Source organism: Rhododendron vialii, chromosome 2a (genome assembly GCF_030253575.1).
Source record: "Rhododendron vialii isolate Sample 1 chromosome 2a, ASM3025357v1".
Classification (NCBI taxonomy): domain Eukaryota; kingdom Viridiplantae; phylum Streptophyta; class Magnoliopsida; order Ericales; family Ericaceae; genus Rhododendron; species Rhododendron vialii.
In genome coordinates this window covers 29773618-29791935 of record NC_080558.1, presented here as the reverse complement: position 1 = coordinate 29791935, position 18318 = coordinate 29773618, and the positions used below count along the sequence as shown (strand labels likewise).

The 18318-nt window shown below is 42.0% G+C and overlaps 1 long non-coding RNA gene across 2 annotated transcripts; it reads right to left on the bottom strand.

Annotated features, from left to right (window-relative positions):
- Positions 1–642: 642 nt before the first annotated feature.
- LOC131316592 (uncharacterized) lies at positions 643–18111 on the bottom strand. 2 transcript variants are annotated; one of them, XR_009197190.1, is made up of 4 exons: positions 16963–18111; positions 15760–15950; positions 13318–13938; positions 643–1265 (listed from the first exon to the last, which is right to left on the bottom strand). It is a non-coding gene; the product is annotated as an uncharacterized LOC131316592 (long non-coding RNA). The 2 variants fall into 2 exon arrangements; XR_009197189.1 differs by lacking the exons at positions 643–1265; positions 15760–15950 and having other exon boundaries at positions 13484–13938.
- Positions 18112–18318: the final 207 nt, after the last annotated feature.

Sequence of the window (18318 nt, the reverse complement as noted above, 5' to 3'; positions counted from 1 at the left end):
AATCTCGAGTGGTTACCTCAATTTGGACATTGTAGACATATTGATTGATGAAAGCATTGGCAATTTCTTGCCACCCCTTGTACTTGATGAAGTCCAGAGTGAGAAACCAATCGAGAGCACTACCTGTGAGAGTCCTTTGAAAAAGTAGGGCAATGAGTTCATCATTCAGGCCCATAGGTTTCAGGGTGTTGATGATATGGCAGACATGGCTGTTGGATTGCCGGTGCCATTGAACTTCTTAATATCGGGCATCTTGAACTTATCTAGCAATTTGGCATTTGGGAAAAGGCAGAGTCCATAAAAATCAAGGATTTGATCTCCTCGTGACCGAGCCAAGGCAGCTTTGATGTCATTGACTTGTTGAGTAAGCTCATGGTTTTCCATTATGATCACGAGGCTGTCAACTTCTAGAGGAAAGGGCTTCTAAGATTTCGGCGACCACAACTGTCACAGCTAAGTCCAAAAGCAAATCTAAGAGAAACAAAAGCTCAATTACGTTCTTGTCAAGACATCCCAGATCAAGTGATTATGCAATGCATTTATTTGACACACCACTACAAGAGAATATGCTTTTTGCGTTGACTTATTTGCGTCGGCAGGGACACCATTTGCGACGGGAAGTCTTTTGCGTCGGCAATGCGTCTACTGTGGGGGGCACGTAAATGGTGGGGTGTCAAAAAGTTTTTTGCGTTGGCAAGTGCTGTCGCATAGTATTTGCGTCGGCATGCACTGTCGCTAATAGTTTTTTTGCGTCAGCATTCTTGCCGACTAAAAAAATTTGAAAAACATGTGATCATTAGCATCGGGACGCCTTGCCATCGCAAATAGCATTATTTTCATCGGCCTATGCCGTTGCCAATGGTTCAGGTATAAACTTATTCCTTTGGCGTCTGAGTTTGTGCCGTCTCAAAATTGAAAAACATATGTACATCCTAGGAGCAATCGCTGACCCAATTTTTTAATTTTTTTTAACTAATTACAGATACTAACCTGCATATATAGTTTTCTGGACATATAAAACAACAAGGGCTAATCCATCCAAAGCATGTCCTCATCCATTCTAATACAAAAACCATCTTTCATTCAAAAACCAACATTGATCCATTCATTCAATCTCAAGAGGAGATCCATATTACAATATTGCTCCAATAACATGTTCAGGGAATAAAAGCTAAAGTAGGCAATGCCAATAGTACTAAAAAATAAGTGGAATCCAAAATATTGCATCTTCACGATCATTACACGCTTTAGTCCTCGACAAACACCTGCAGAAGAAGATATATATAAAAGAATGAGATGTTGAATTATATTTATGTATGCATTTGCAATCACATGAAACAATAAAATTTCATCATAACATACATATGAAAACCGCCAGGCAACAATGCAACCACCAGATCTGTTGATAACCCCAATACGTGTCCATGTCCAAACTTGATACTAATGTGTAGGGGGATGAAAACAATTGATGCTTTCTGATCAACTGGGTTGCAACGGCTTCCTCGTGCCTCTTCACCGGAACCCTAATTCGTCGTTGGAACCCTAATCTGCAAAATAGACAGGGGGTGAGCGCACCTCTGCCTCTCGTGGCAAAGGCCCTCCAATGCCAAAGTTAGTATCACGTACTAGCAGTTAAACCCTAATTATCAATAGAAAAGCAAGAATGCAAAGTATTGCGTACCTTTTTCCTCTAGATTTACCTCATATTTATAGATTTTCGTATGCTTGCTGGCCAAGCATCCGTGTTGCCCTAGGATTCCTAATTCGTATAGGAATCCCAGGATATCAAGGATTCTCGTTTCCTTTATCAGTTCATTACCTTAATACTTGTAGGACTCTTTTCCATAACAAGCCGAACATCCCATACTCGTTGGGTATTTTTCTCAGATCCTATATTCTCGAGATCTTATTCCTTAACGGAATACTATTCATTCTGGATTCTTCCAGAATGTTGCTTATGCTCCAATATCTGATCGGATTTCTTTCTCTGTTCAGCTATCTCATAGCCGAACAGACTGTCCGGACCAATCATTTCACTTGTAACTGGTCCTTCATGAATTATTTAGACTATTGCCTTGCATGATGACTGTCCCGTCATCACTCGTATTACGTGCTTAGTTCTTACTTCAACTGTTCGGCTGTATCATAACCGAGCAGTCTGTTTGGACCAGCTACTTCACATGTATCTTGGTCCAATGTAATCGGAATGTCTCTAACTGCCGAACAATCAGTTTATAGCCATGACTTCTCATATCATTGGCCCTTAATTTGCCGAATAGATTGCACGGATCAATGACTTCCCATATCATTGGTCCATGTCGCTGTTCACCGAACTGCCCGGCGGTAAGTTATCCTGTCGTACTTACCACGTGCTCCCGAATATCACGTGTTCGGCAACTAATTGTACGTGCTCGGGAATACCTCCCTACAATTGCTCCCCAGCTTCATCTTGTTACCACTGTTCAGGGGCAATATATGAAGCTTAGAAACAAAATTTTATTTAGACCAGACTCTTCTGATCCCATGCAGTCATAAATTCAATATTTCATTGATGCCTTTTGGCGCCTCCATCATTATACCATTTCGGGGTACGGGGTAATGACTCCACGTGGCACGTTTCGTATGCCCATCATTAATTTCGAACTGACGTTCTTTGAAACGGCGTCAGAACAGACTTTCCTTTCCGTTACTTTAACCTGTAACGGCGTGAGAGGAGACGTTTCGTCTCCACCACTCTCCCTCAAACTCTTGAAAGGGTTCCTTTTGGTTTTTCACCCAAAACATTTGAACTTTCAGTCTTTCTCTCTAAGCTTTCCGCCATCGCCGCCATCTGCAAATTCGATTGCATTCCAGGAAATCGTCACGGTATCGTTGTAAGATTCTCGTTCTAACTCCATTTCTTCTGCTTAGGTTTTCATCTGAGATTTCATTCTCAGATTTTGGTCATTTCTAGGGTTTCAGTCACGCCCATTCTTACATTTACGTTTCCTTCGAGTATATCCATGGCGGATGAACATGACATCCCTCCTAGACCCAGTAAGTTTAGGAAGTTCTGTGATACCCCCGCCGCAATGGCGGCGTTTAGGACGGATTACAACGTTCCTGATAACGTAGGTCTCGAACTCGCCCCTCTAGGAGCAGATAGGGATAGTGGCTCATGGAACAGAATGTGTATCCCTATCGTAGCAATTGTTGAAGGTGGAGTCCGTTTTCCCCTTCATCCACTCCTTCGTCAGATCCTAAATTGGTACCGCCTCACTCCTATGCAAGTATCAACAAATGTATTTAGGCTGATAAATGGAGTAGTTGCTTTGAATAGGATTCTAGGGACCCAGCTAAGGATCTGGGACATTCAGTGGTGGTACAGTATTGTACTAAATCCTGAATATAACACCTTCTATTTCAAAGTAAGAAGGGCAGAAAAGCGTCTCGTGCTCAACCTGCCGGATTCTGCTCGGGATCATGAGATTTACTTCTTATACGTTACTGGAGCTTTCGAGCCACTAGGAGAGGATGGTCAAGTGGTGGGGCTCCACTGCCCCCACATATGGGGATACCCACGTAATACTCCTCATTTTTATAAGTTTGTAATATTTTCGTTTACTGCTTTCTCGTAGCCTTTGCATGTGTCTAATCTTGCTGTTTCAATTTTGATCTGGCAGCTAAAAACGCTAACTATCGTCCTAGACGCGTTTCGAGCAACATCCGAACAGAGGACATCAACAAGGTTCTAAAATATACAAGCGAACCAGGCACTTCTACAGCTGGTCAGGGTCGTAACGCAGAAGTACTTCTGGGATACGACCCTTCATATAGAGGGGTTATAGACAGAAGGCTCGCTCACCCCAGCACCAGTATTGCTTCCACCTCCACTGCTCCCCAGCTTAGGAGCACAAGAGCTAACATTGGAGTGACAGTAGCTGGTCAACTGGGTGAAATCCCAATTTCTGAAGGAGTTCCGTTACCACGAGTGAGAGTTCGAAGATCCTCACGGAGTCAGGCCTCCTCTCAACCATTACCCGAACAGCCAGCTCCGAGTCGTGTGACTAGCCAATCCTCGTCTTCAGGTTATTCTCCATCTCCTCCTATCTCAAGCACTATGACACGCCAGCCCCTAAATCTCAGCTCCCTCGTCACCGTCTCTTCTCGGGGACGTGGGACTGGGCGGGTGGCCTCAACTGGGGCCCCTCCCCCACGATCTCGTCGTAATAGGGGGGTCCGTACGGTCATCATCTTCTCCTCAAGAAGTGGACACCACTACAGAGGCTGCTGACCTTCATAGAGACAAACGTCCAAGGGTAGATGACCATGATGGTACTGCTTCTCAAGCAGATACTGAAACTCATCATCCCAATTCACCAACTGCTTAAATCCTTCCTCAGACATGGACTCCTCCTCTTATTAGAGGAGATCGTCCTGTACATGTCGGAGATAGTGCCAGTTCATCAGAGACTGCACTAGCCTTGGCTCAAGGGTTAATGCTCCCTGTTGATTTGCAAAAAGAGTCCTTGTCTTCTCCTGATCGGCTGGTGTCTACTGGTCTCGTCAATGGAATTAAGGTAACAAAAACTTCTTCTTTGTTTTTCAAGCCCTCCTTTTGTGTTGGTTAAAAAATTATAACCTACATATGGTATTTTCGCAGTTCATTCAAAAGATGGCTACTCTGGGCAAAAAATACCAAGAAGCTGATACTGAAAGAGTCAGGCTGATGAATGACAACACCCGAATGCTTCGAACAATCACCAGGTTAGAAAGAGAAAGAGACAAAGCCAAGTCTAACTTCAATCAAGCTAAAGGCAAACTCGAAGTTGCCGAAGAAGACCTCAATCATGCTTTGTCAGAAATTGACAGTGCCAAGAAAGCTGCCTACGAAGATGGGTACCAGAAGGGTTTTGATTCCACAACTGCTAACTATGTCGAGCAGATGCCTGCCATTCAAGATCAGATCTGGATTGCCTGCTGGGAATCGTGCCTTACAAAGGTAGGAGTTGCTAAAGATTCTCCCCTTTGGGTTGAGAATGATCTACCAAGTCGTCAAGTTACAGCTCCTACTAACGATGTTGATCAACAAATCGACGACTTTGCAGACGTTGATGAAGAAATACAGGTAGAATCACAAGATGATGTTGATCAATCATCTGTTCTGGAAGTGACCACTGAGATTGTTGTCCCAGAGGTACAAACTGCTGCTGCTGCTGCTATTGCTGAGGCTGATGTCCCTCCAGAGATTCAGAACCTGGATTAAAAAAGCAAGCAGGTAGTTTGTTGTTTGATTTCAATCATTGGGCTGGTCTTGCATGACCATAGCTTCTTTACCCTGCGTGGTACCAGTACTTTCTCTAATTTGATAACACAGGTATTCGACCCTTCGTGGCTTAACTATACTTTTGCTCGGCGTCCCTCGTTTGTTGCATTTTTTGGATGCAGATCAGTTTTATCTAAGTATTTCGTACTTTTGATCAGTTTAATCATATATGTTTTGTTTGCATAAGTATTTCGTACTCGAGCAGATCCTACAAACATGATTTCTTTGTACTGAATCTAAGTTTCACGTACTTAAAAACATTTGTTTCCCAGTGTCTCGTACTGTTGTTTAGTACATACAAGTGTATTCATACTTGTATTCGTCCTCAAATCCTTCAAGTGTTTTGGTACAAACACTTGTAAGGTTCATATAATCATATAGGTGTTCTTTTAAGTTTCACATACTTAAGAACAGATATTTATAAGTGTCACGTACTTAACGTTTTTAAGTTTTCTCGTACTTGAATAAATGTGGCTAACATATACTCGTTATGTTTTCAAGCCAAGCAATTAAACGTTTACAAGTGTCTCATACTTGTATTCGTTAAGTTTCACGTACTTAAACAAGGCATACAAGTGTGCTCATACTTGTTAAAGTTTTTTGAAAATCACACAAGTGTTTCATACTTGTGTTTAAGTGTCACGTACTTAACTGTATACCCTGCTCCCCAATACGAATGAGGGAAACTAATCTCGTAGTTCGTATTTTGTAAACAAATACCAAAAACACAGTAGGTATACTAAAAAATGATTTGATTCATAATTTGCAAAACTCAAGAGGGCGTTATTCGTACCCCTTGCAACTAAAATAATCGAAACTAGAACAAGGGAATTATATTCGTAATTCCCACACAATCACGTAGTGCAAATCTAAGACAGACTTTAATACTTCTAAACAAAGAACTTTCGTAGATTATGAACATTCCAAGGCCTTGGAATTGGATCACCATCCAAATCTGCCAATCGATAGGCTCCTATGCCTATAATCTCAGTTACTCTATACGGGCCTTCCCAGTTGGCCCCCAGCTTGCCTTCGTTAGCCACCTTGGTGTTGCTGAGCATTTTTCATAGCACGAGGTCCCCAACACCAAATTCTCGAGGATGAACATGCTTGTTGTAGCTTTTCATCAGCTGTTCTTGGTAAGAAGCAAGATGTACCAAGGCCTTTTCTCTGCTCTCCTCGGCGAGATCAAGCTCGATTTTAAGGGCCCTGTCATTGCCTCCACTTTCAACCAAAACGGTCCTGTTGGTCAGCAGACCCACTTCCAGAGGTATGACAGCCTCTGTTCCATAGGCCAATGAATAGGGGGTCTCTCCCGTAGACCTCCTAGGCGTTGTTCGGTGAGCCCACATAACTAATGGTAACTCGTCAGGCCACTTTCCCTTAGCTTTGTCCAGTCTTTTCTTGATTCCATCAAGGATAGTTCTATTAGACGCCTCTGCTTGCCCATTACTCTGAGGGTAGGCTGGGGTGGAATAATAATTTCTTATTCCATACTGGGCACAAAAAGCCTTGAATCTCTTCTGAAATTGGGATCCATTGCCTGTGGTCAATGAATAAGGGACCCCAAAGCGAGTGATGATGCTTTTCCACACGAACCTTTCTATCATAGGTTCAGTGATTTTGGCCAGTGGTTCTGCCTCAATCCACTTTGTAAAATAGTCAGTTGCTACAAGCAGGAATTTTCGATTCCCAGTTGCTTTGTGCAATGGACCCACGATATCCATTCCCCATTGAGCAAAAGGCCAGGGACTTGTCAAAGGCACCAGATCCTCGGCGGGTGTTCGAATCATTGGTGAGAATTTTTGACACTTCTCACAAATCTTGACATACACCTTTGCATCTTCTTGCATGTGTGGCCACTAGTATCCTTGAGTAATTGCTCGGTGGGCAATTGATCTGCCTCCAGCATGGCTCCCACATGTTCCCTCGTGGATTTCATGAAGGAACTTTTGTACCATCTCAGGATGTACACATAGTAAATATGGGCCTGTAAAGGATTTCCTGTATAACTTACCCTCTGGAGACAGCCAAAACCTGGCAGATTTGACCCTTATCTTGTGGGCCTCCTTTTTGTCAGAAGGGAGTATCTCGTCTCGTAAGAACTCCATGATTGGGTCCATCCAACTTGGTCCTTGGTTCATGTCCAAGACTAAGTCTTCACTCCTCCCAATGCTCGGCTTATTCAGATATTCGACTGACACCTTTCTTTTGAACTCGATTGGTACAGCTGCAGCCAACCAAGCTAAAGAATCTGCATGAGCATTCTGTCAAGAACTAATTTGCTCGATATATACCCTCTCGAAGGTATCAAGCAAGTCCTTGGCTACCTGCACGTAAGCCAACATCTTTTCATTTCGAGTTTCATACTCGCCGGACAGCTGATTTACCACAAATTGGGAATCACAATACACCCTAACCCGTTCTGCTTTAAGGGTTTTTGCACTCCTCAATCCAGCCAGGAGTGCCTCATATTCAGCTACATTATTCGTTGCACTGAATCCAAGACGAACAGATAGTTCAATCAGAACTCCTTGAGGAGGAAACAAGACTACCCCAATTCCAGAACCAGTATTACATGCTGATCCGTCAACGAATAGCTTCCACTCCGTGGGATCCTGTTCGGCTGAAGGTTGATCCTTCATGGATGATGTCTCAGTCACCTGTTCCTTTCTCGTAGGAGGTAGGGGAGCCACAGTGGGTGAAAATTCTGCCACAAAATCAGCCAACACTTGGCCTTTGATTGCTGTGCGTGGCTGATATTCGAGATCGTACTGGCTTAACTCCACGGACCATGTCGAGATCCTTCCGGAAAAGTCTGCCTTTCGTAGCAATGATTTTAATGGAAACTCAGTATAAACCACAACCTTATGGCTTTGGAAGTAGTGTGGCAATTTTCTTGTGGCTGTCCTAAGTGCCAGGACAAGTTTTTCTAAAAGCAGATATCTCGTCTCTGCATCCAACAATGTCTTGCTAACATAATAAATAGGGATTTGTTCGATCCCCAAATCCCTCAGTAGGACTGCACTTACTGCATGCTCGGAAACAGCTAAGTACAGAATTAAAGACTCACCTGGCTGTGGAGTTGACAACAGTGGGGGTTCGGCCAGGTACTTCTTCAGGTTCTGGAAAGCTTGCTCACATTCTGCTCCCCATTCAAATCCCTCCCTCTTTTTCAGCAATTGAAAAAAGGATCTGCACTTATCACTTGACCTGCTGATGAATCTGTTAAGTGCTGCTGCCATTCCAGTCAGCCTTTGGACTTCTTTGGTAGTTTTGGGACTATGTAGTCTTTGTAGGGCATCAATCTGATCGGGGTTTGCCTCTATCCCTCTCATGGTTACCAAATGGCCCAGGAACTTTCCTGAACCAACTCCAAACGCACATTTCGAGGCGTTGAGTTTTAGATTATACTTCCTTAAGATTTCGAACACTTCTTTTAAGTCAGTAATATGCCCTCCTTTTTCTCGACTCTTTACCACCATATCATCTATGTAAACTTCCAAAGTTTTTCCAATGAGCTTCTTGAACATAATGGTTGCAAGTCTTTGGTATGTTGCCCCAGCATTCTTCAGCCCAAACGGCATAACACTGTAGCAATACAACCCCCGAGGTGTGATAAACGAAGTCTTTTCTTGATCAGGTTCAAACATAGCAATCTGATGATATCCTCGATATGCATCGAGAAAACTCATTCGCTAATATCCAGAGGTTGCATCAACCAATTGGTCAATCCTGGGCAAAGGAAAACTATCCTTAGGGCACGCTTTGTTTAGGTCTGTGAAGTCCACACAGACACGCCACTTCCCATTCTTTTTCTTCACCACAACGGTGTTGGATAACAATTATGGGTAATAGACTTCACGTATTGCTTTGGCCTCCAGTAAACGATCGACCTCCTCAATCACTGCATCTCTATGCTGCACGGCTGCCCTTCGTTTTTTCTGAATATCGGCTTGTGCTGAGGGTCAATGTTTAAATGGTGACAGATTACATCTGCATCCACCCCGGGCATTTCCTCTGGCACCCATGCAAAAACATCAATATACTCTTTTAGAAATCTTATCGATTCAGCCTTTTCGTCTGCCGGTAGTGATTCTCCAATTAGAAAATATCTTTCAGGATCAGTCTCGTTGATCTGAATCTTCTCCAACCCTTCAACCACTTTTTCAGCCGGACTTCTTCCAACATCCTCGATAGTTGGTTGATTAGGTATTTCTAATGTATGAACATGGTGGACCTTTGGGGCAGTTTTGATAATGGAAATCAAACACTGTTGTGCCACCTTCTGGTTGCCTTTAAGTACCTCAATCCCATTTGAACCTAGAAATTTCACCATCTGGTGATAAGTCGAGGAGACTGCTCTCATCTTGTGCAACCATGTCCTCCCTATAATCGCGTTATAGGAAGAAGGAACATCGACCACTAGGAAATCTGTTCTCAACACCACTGACCCAGCCCGAACAGGTAACGTTACCTTCCCTAGGGGCCAGACTGCTCCTGCACCGAACCCAATGAGAGGTGTTGTAGACTGTTCTAAGTCTGTTTGGGCCAGCCCCAGCTTCTTGAATGCATCATATTACAATACCTCTGTACAACTCCCCGAGTCCACTAGAATTCTCTCGATGTCATACTCTCCAACTCGTAGGGTTACGACCAATGCATCGTTGTGGGGTATTTGGACCTCCCCCAAGTCATCGTCAGTGAATGCTATGCTCTCGTTGCACACATCATTCTCTCGTCCTCTCTTATTTCCTAAACGCATCACATGCTGATCGTGTCTAACTTGCCTTTGCAACAACCTCACTTCATTCCTCGTATAAGGTGTAGCCAACCCATGTATCATATGGATCACACCTTTAGGGTTTTGTTCGTAACCCAGCTCCATAGCTTTCCCTTTCTCCCTAGGATCCTCCTGGATAAATTCCTTGAGATAGCCCCGAGAGACCAAATCATCAAGGTGCCTTTTGTACATCTCACAATCCTCGGTCATGTGGCCCCAATCTTTGTGATAACTGCAGTGCTGATTCGTAGCACGTTTTGCATCCTTGTCTCCGCCTAGACTCGAGGGCCACTTGAAATATGGCTGATTCTTTATTTGATAAAGAATCCTGTATATTGGTTCCTTCCAAACCGTAGTGATAGAAAAGAAAGCTTTTGAATCAGGAGCTTGCTTATCTTTGTACGGCTCTTTCTTAGCCTGCCCATATTCCCTTCTCTCTCTATAAGTCTTGGGCTCTGGCTTCTCCACCTTTTTGGCCGGCACCTTCGGCGGTTCGGCAACTATCCTGCCATCCTCACGGAGTATGTCATCCTCCATTCTGGCATGTTGCTCTATTCGTTCCATCAATTTAGCCAAAGAGGCTACTGGATGTTTATTCAATGATCGGCGCAGCTCTCCCCGAACAGGCAAACCAGTCTTGAAGGTAGCAATTGCGTACTCCTCACTGCAACTTTCAATCTCGTTGAAAGTTTCCCAGTACTTCTTTGCATAATCCCTGATTTGCTCGTTCTCCTCCTGTTTCATGGTGGAAAGACTCTCAAAGGTCTTTGGGGCCTTTCTGCTCGTCAAGAACCGAGCAGTGAATTCCTCGGCCAACTGCCTCCACCCACGTATGGATCGTGGGGCCAATTTATGAAACCAGGATAAGGCCACTTTGCTAAGACTGGAGGGAAACATCTTGCACAAGATGGAATCATCCCCTTCATGCATAAACATAGCCTGTTGATAATGCTGTATGTGAGCCACGGGATCCGTATTTGTCTCGTAAAGTACAAATGCACCGTGCTTCACTCTGCTCGGCAACCTAGCCTCCTGTAGCCTCTTTGTAAATGGGGAGGCCGCAATATTACTTAATGCCTTACGTGCTGCTTCACGTGCAGTCACTGTCCCATCCTCGAACTCCTTGGATTTGTGAGCCGCGGCTTTGGCCCAATCAGCATCAGGTCTCTCATACCTGTCTCGATGATGTTTCCTTGTTCCCTCCTCTTCGGGGGTGGAACTTCTGTCTCTGCTTCTCCCTTTTCGTGAAGAAGCCCTTCTCTTCTTATCAAGGACATCGTCATCATCATGTATGCTCTTTGAACGGGTAACTGACTCTTCTCTTTGATGAGACCTACTCCTTCTCGTGGAGCCAGTAGCAGTTTTGTCTCCTTTTTCTTTGGAGCTACCTCTGTCATGTCTACTAGTGGGCTTTCTCGGAGCGCCTGGTGGGGATTTATCTCTTCCCCCACCCAACTGGTCCTTCGGACTAAATGGAGTAGCTGGATCTTCTTCCATCGTACTTATTTTTCAAAAGGGAACTCGTTCGTTTCCCACAGACGGCGCCAATTGTAGGGGGATGAAAACAATTGATGCTTTTTGATCAACTGGGTTGCAACGGCTTTCTCGTGCCTCTTCACCGGAACCCTAATTCGTCGTCGGAACCCTAATCTGCAAAATAGACAGGGGGTGAGCGCACCTCTGCCTCTCGTGGCAAAGGCCCTCCAATGCCAAAGTTAGTATCACGTACTAGCAGTTAAACCCTAATTATCAGTAGAAAAGCAAGAATGCAAAGTATTGCGTACCTTTTTCCTCTAGGTTTACCTCATATTTATAGATTTTCGTATGCTTGTTGGCCAAGCATCCGTGTTGCCCTATGATTCCTAATTCGTATAGGAATCCCAGGATATCAAGGATTCTCGTTTCTTTTATCAGTTCATTACCTTAATACTTGTAGGACTCTTTTCCATAACAAGCCGAACATCCCATACTCGTTGGGTATCTTTCTCAGATCCTATATTCTCGAGATCTTATTCCTTAACGGAATACTATTCATTCTGGATTCTTCCAGAATGTTGCTTATGCTCCAATATCTGATTGGATTTCTTTCTCTGTTCAGCTATCTCATAGCCGAACAGACTGTCCGGACCAATCATTTCACTTGTAACTGGTCCTTCATCAATTATTTAGACTATTGCCTTGCATGATGACTGTCCCGTCATCACTCGTATTACGTGCTTAGTTCTTACTTCAACTGTTCGACTGTATCATAACCGAGCAGTCTGTTTGGACCAGCTACTTCACATGTATCTTGGTCCAATGTAATCGGAATGTCTCTAACTGCCGAACAGTCAGTTTATAGCCATGACTTCTCATATCATTGGCCCTTAATTTGCCGAATAGATTGCATGGATCAATGACTTCCCATATCATTGGTCCATGTCGCTGTTCACCGAACTGCCCGGCGGTAAGTCCTGTCGTACTTACCACGTGCTCCCGAATATCACGTGTTCGGCAACAAATTGTACGTGCTCGGGAACACCTCCCTGCATAATGTATTAGTAAGCATAATCTTCCTAGTATAAATATCAAAACTTCAATTTAAGAGGCTATTGATTAGGGACATCGGTCGGATTCGGGTCGGGTCACTTCAATTTAATAGGCTATTGACTAGGGACATCGGTCGGATTCGGGTCGGGTTGGACCCGACCCGACTTTAATCACATTCCCCCAAACTCCATCCAAGACCGACCGACCACTGGTCGGATTCCCGACCGACTGCAGAAATGGATTGGGCGGTTGGGTTCGGTCGGGTTGGCGGGTTGTAGATCTACAAACCCTTTTTCTGAAAGTGAAAATCAACTACGGAGAGAGAAGGAAAATTCATTAACATCAACAGATTGATCGCTAATAGTAGTTACAGTCCATAGGAAACACAAGTCCATCAGAATACTATTGACCATCAGACAGTCCATAGAAAACACAAGTCCATCAGAATACTATTAACCATCAGAATATATTCATAGGAAACGCAAGTCCAAGTCAACCACCCACCATAAATAACCATCTTAATACAAAATAGTCTGCTAAAAAAATGGCACATATTTAGTGCAATGCTCAATTGATTCCTGCTTGACAGATCTCGAAATTCATTTGGCATTTAAGAGCATATGATGGAAAAATAATATCACACTTCTCCATAGAATCTAGAACTGCTTAACACATGCTATCGGGAAAGATTTTAACAAACCTCTTGTTTCCTTATCGCTGCCTCGGCTTTTGCCTTCTGAAGGTTCTCCCATACAGTGATTTTAGCTTCTTCCCTCTTCATGCATTTTGAATGAATGGATTAACTAAGAGTCATTTATATATCTCACCATGCACTTTAAAGAGTATTTCGTCAAGAGAAAGTTAGGTACTCAGGAAAGCTGACTAGGTTCAACAAGGCGCCAACAAAAGTATTTCGTCAACATGATTATGATCTTCCATCAACGAAATCTGACTAGGTTGAACAAGGTGCCAACAAAACTACAAGAGAGCGTCCTTGTTAAAATTAATGCCTTTTGTATTTTATTGCAATATTCAAGTGCTTATGTTAGTTTTGTAATAGTTTAAAGTGTGGTGTCCTATTTATTCTTTTACCTCCTCCCTATGTAAAGGGCTTTGCCATAGTATTTAAAGGAGTAAGGGAATGAAAAAGGTAGAGCAGCCCCATTTCACGTTTCTTTTTCCCCTGCTTTCCAGAGAGCAGCATCTCTCTTGCTCTGTTTTCTCGGCAGTATTGACTGCATTTGAGCAGTCCGCTTCTCCCATTTTTCTTAGCTCTTTCTCCACCAAAAATCAAGGTTAGGCTAGGGAAATGCCAACAGTCCTAAAGAAAACAAAAATAGTACAGCGGTCAAACTAATGATAATGCAGGTAGAGCAATAAACCAACGGTCCAAATTATAATTTATTAACCAATCTGCTAAGATACCATAGTGCCCAACGAAGCAAAATTAATAGGCCATAAATTTGGAGTTACTAATCGATTTAGCACAAAAACCAAGCATAGATAATCAAAATATCATTTAAGACAACATGCTGAGGCATACTCGCAAATTCAATTAACGGTTAAGGAAATCAATGAACAAAACACGCAAAACAATTATGCATAGTCACATACTATGATCCTATCACACGAGTATGAAGAGAATTGATGTAGCATAGGTCATGATAAAATGACAAAAGTGTGTGTGAGTTGTGACAAAATATATTTACCTCGACCGAACAACAAAAACTTGGTTTCTCATGAACGCACGGGAGGTCTTAAAACTCCCCCTCAAAAAGTAAAACCAAACATTTTTAATTCCCCCTCAAGAAGTAAAAACAAAACTCCCATCAACATATTCAAACTCCCCCTCAACAGATTCCAAAAAAAAAACACAATACGTGGTGTGCAATGCCTTGGTCCCTTAAGCTTTCTAATTGACCATTGTAGCGAGCTTTAGATCAGTGACACCCAAACCAGACGGCCTTAGGGCACTAAGAGTAGAGACCACCCCAACGGACTTACTTACTCGAGTCAAAAAGGCTACAAACTCAAGCTAATCCACACAAGATAATCTCGGAGCTATCCATCGTTTGACGCGAACACTCACTGCTTACTGAGGCAAGAGGCCCGGTTACTAAGTGAAAAACCTGAAAAAAGCATTAATAAAAAGAACCAACACCTCAGCACATTCCTTTCTTTACTAAACACCCAAGACAATATCATAAATGCTAAATGGTCAATCTTTTGGGGAATAAGAAAAGATCTGCTCCAGTTTCATTAGAAATTACAGTTAAGCATTAGGAGCACATTATCTTTTGTCGTAAACAAGTGTAAGACATAGAGTCAAGATTATGCTACAACCAATATCACAACACACCATATGAATAGAAAGATAGAATGCGCACACACAACTATTGTTTTCCTGTTCATAAACCCCATTAACAATCAACTCAATCACTAATATGATCCAGAAGTCACAAAAATAAATTGATTTTTCATCTTTATTATATATATAAAATATAATATAATTATATAGATACCAAATTTTTTGTTTTTCGAAAAAAAACTGCAAGCACACAAAAAAAATAACACTAAAACAAACCAACGCAAGCCATAGGTCTAAGTAAGAGATAGGCACTGTAACCAACCTAGACTAAAGGTATGAGACCAAACCCTAAAAAGTAAGGTCAATTCCTCCGGATAATACAGTGTCATCAAGACGTTTGATAGGTAAATCAACAAAAGGTCTCAAGTATGATATCCCCATCCTAACAGGTCTAGTTTTGACCTTCTCAACCTTCCCAACGATATTAGGCACACATTTTGGATTTCCATTCATATTATTTTTATGTGGAGTGATCCTACATCTAGGTGTTTGGGTTCTACCCCCATAATTATTGACATGGTGAGGTCGAGACTCAAGAATAGGGTACCCATAGAGTTTAAAGCAATTAGGTCGAGTGAGACACTTCACTCCACAAAAATGACATATAGGAATAAACTTGTTATACTCATGAGCATGCGCAAAGTGTGCGCTTGAAGTATGAACGGTATGCAATTTTCCTACATTGAGGTCAAGTGTGACCATGATCACCACAATGATGACAAATGGGGACAAATTTATCAATAGTAGGTTTCTGTGTGAATTTAGTCATCTTACCAATATTTTGAGGCTTGATAATGCTTACAATCACTTTTGGCTTTACATGCTTTATCTCCTTTGCTTGTCTTTGTTTTCCTTGCTTGTATTATTCTCAACAGTCATATAGGATGAGGAAGCATGGTAACCAAGTCCTGACCTATCTCCAATTGGCCTGTGAACGTCTTGGATGTGATCGAGAAGCTTAGACCCTGCATTGAAACGCTCAAAAACACAATTAGCATTATCTAATTCAACCGTCAAATCATGTATTTTATCGAATTCAAGCTCTTTGACTTTCTCGCAGAGTTGTTCCACTTCCTCTTGCAATTAATTTACCTCTCTTGAGTCATGCATTCGAGAGATTCTGATAACTCCCTGGCTACATATAGCGCTTTAGTCAAGTCGATGCTAGCTGCTTCGATCTTACTTTCCAATTTCAAGTTTTGCTTTTTGAGTTTCAATCTTTCCTGATAAAGATTATCATAAGCTTCTTTCAATTCTTTAAAATCACCTGCTTCTTCTTCAACATCACTCTCCTCATCGGTCTGATGATTGGCAACGAAAGCTAAATAATTTTTCCCTTCATGATCATCATCTTTATCACTTCTCGACTTGTCACTATCTGAATCACCATTCCATGTCTCCACATTTGACACCTTTGTTTTATCTTTTTATTGGCACAATCCTAAGCAAGATGACCATATCCATGACAATCATAACATTTTGGTCCTAAGGGTGGTCCTCTATTTAACTCTAAAGTCTAAGCTGAGATGCCTCCAGACATAATCAAGTACTGCTACACAAAATGGGTCCTGGTTCTGCAAACCTATCTAACACTCTTGTGGCCCATGGTGAGCACAGTCCAGCAAGTATCTAACCTTGCAGTATTCTTGCCTCTTTTTATTCATTTTGCCTAGCTCAACTCAATTAACTTATCAAACAAATAAGCACAACCAAGTGAATTTCTATATAAGCTGTTCTCCAAAGATCACAAGCACTAATGATACACAAGTTGGCTAAGACCAATAATTAATTGCTGCAGGAGAGTGATGCATTTTAATCATTAAATAATCAATGCAAAGCTTTCATTTCAGTCCCTCATACAAGAACATCACTGAAACTAATTTTCCAGAAATGAAACTGAATATAACACCTTATGAAACTCAAACAAGAACTTGGAGAAAATGAAACGGTATTTACATGAACTGAAACTAAAAGTACCTTTCCATCCAGTCATGGAGAACATGGTAAAGGAGAGGCAAATAACGGACGAAGCCTAAACAACAATCATGTCACCTTCTTCTCCTTCCGTCACCCAACCAATATCTTCATCCTAGCGCCCCTATGTTCTCTTAGCGGTGTATGCAAACTATAGCGATTCTCACTTTTTCTACAAGGACAACTGATGAACAAACTATCAAGCTTAGCAGTGTATGAAAACTCAAGAAATCTGTCAATCCCATTCAAGTAGTCCCTTGACATCTTTGGTAAATCAATTCAACTCTTGTCCATGTTTCTACCTCCCTCAATATTTTTTGTAGACAAACATGTACATTATGCATATATAGACACACCAATGCATACTACCTACTCCAAAATATTCAAGTATGCTCTCAGTCGCTTAACTGAGGAAAGAAAAATAAAGAGAGATAGTGCAACATATATACGAAACAAGTTAGAGTTGAAAGAAAAGAAAGAGCCAAACACCGAACACAATATTAAACAAATCCCACAAACGCACTTGAGTTCCACTAGTCCCCCTAACAATATACACAGGAATAGATAAACAAGTTGTTAAAACACCACATTATAAAATTAGCAATTTTCAGATTTAGAAGTCAAAGAGATTAATGAATCAGTATTACAAAACTCTTTAAATTACAAATAAACCAAGAAACCATATACTCATTTAGGAACAAGCACAAACATAATAGTACTAAAGTTCCCCTCTTGTTTGAGACTAGAGACTTCACCCTAGGTTTTTGTCTCCATGAGGAACAAAAACTCTAAGCCTAGCTCTATATTTTGTTTCTTTCGATGAGACACCTATGGGGTTTTTTTTTTTTTTGACATTTTGCCTTTTTTTGTTTCTAAGTGGGCTCTTCAATCTCAATAACAAAAGTTTAATACTCCTCAGTGGGGAAGAATTCTTAAAGAACTCTTATATAAATATATGTGTATACATATATGGGGATCCCTTTCAGTTCTTTTGGGGGCTCCTCTTGGTCCTATTGAAATCACTCCCAACTGATTGGGTTCCCAATAACAGTAGCATACATGTGATAAATAGCAATAAGGATTCAAAATATACACAACCATACAACTGGTGAGAGATAGGAAATTAATGAGTGGAATAAAGGTCCCCTTTGAGCATACCAGAATCACGTGGTAGTGAAGTCGTGGTGCGGTCGTCGGAAACCCCTGTGGTAGTCTCGTCGAAAATCCCTGTGGCCGTGGTTGTCGTTGTGGTGCTCTCCTTGTCTTCGATTAGCAAATGAAAAAAGTTAGGGCAAAAGAAAAAAGGCGTAACAAACGATGAGAGAGATTCTTGTTGCCGTGGTCGGTGTTGTGGTGCTC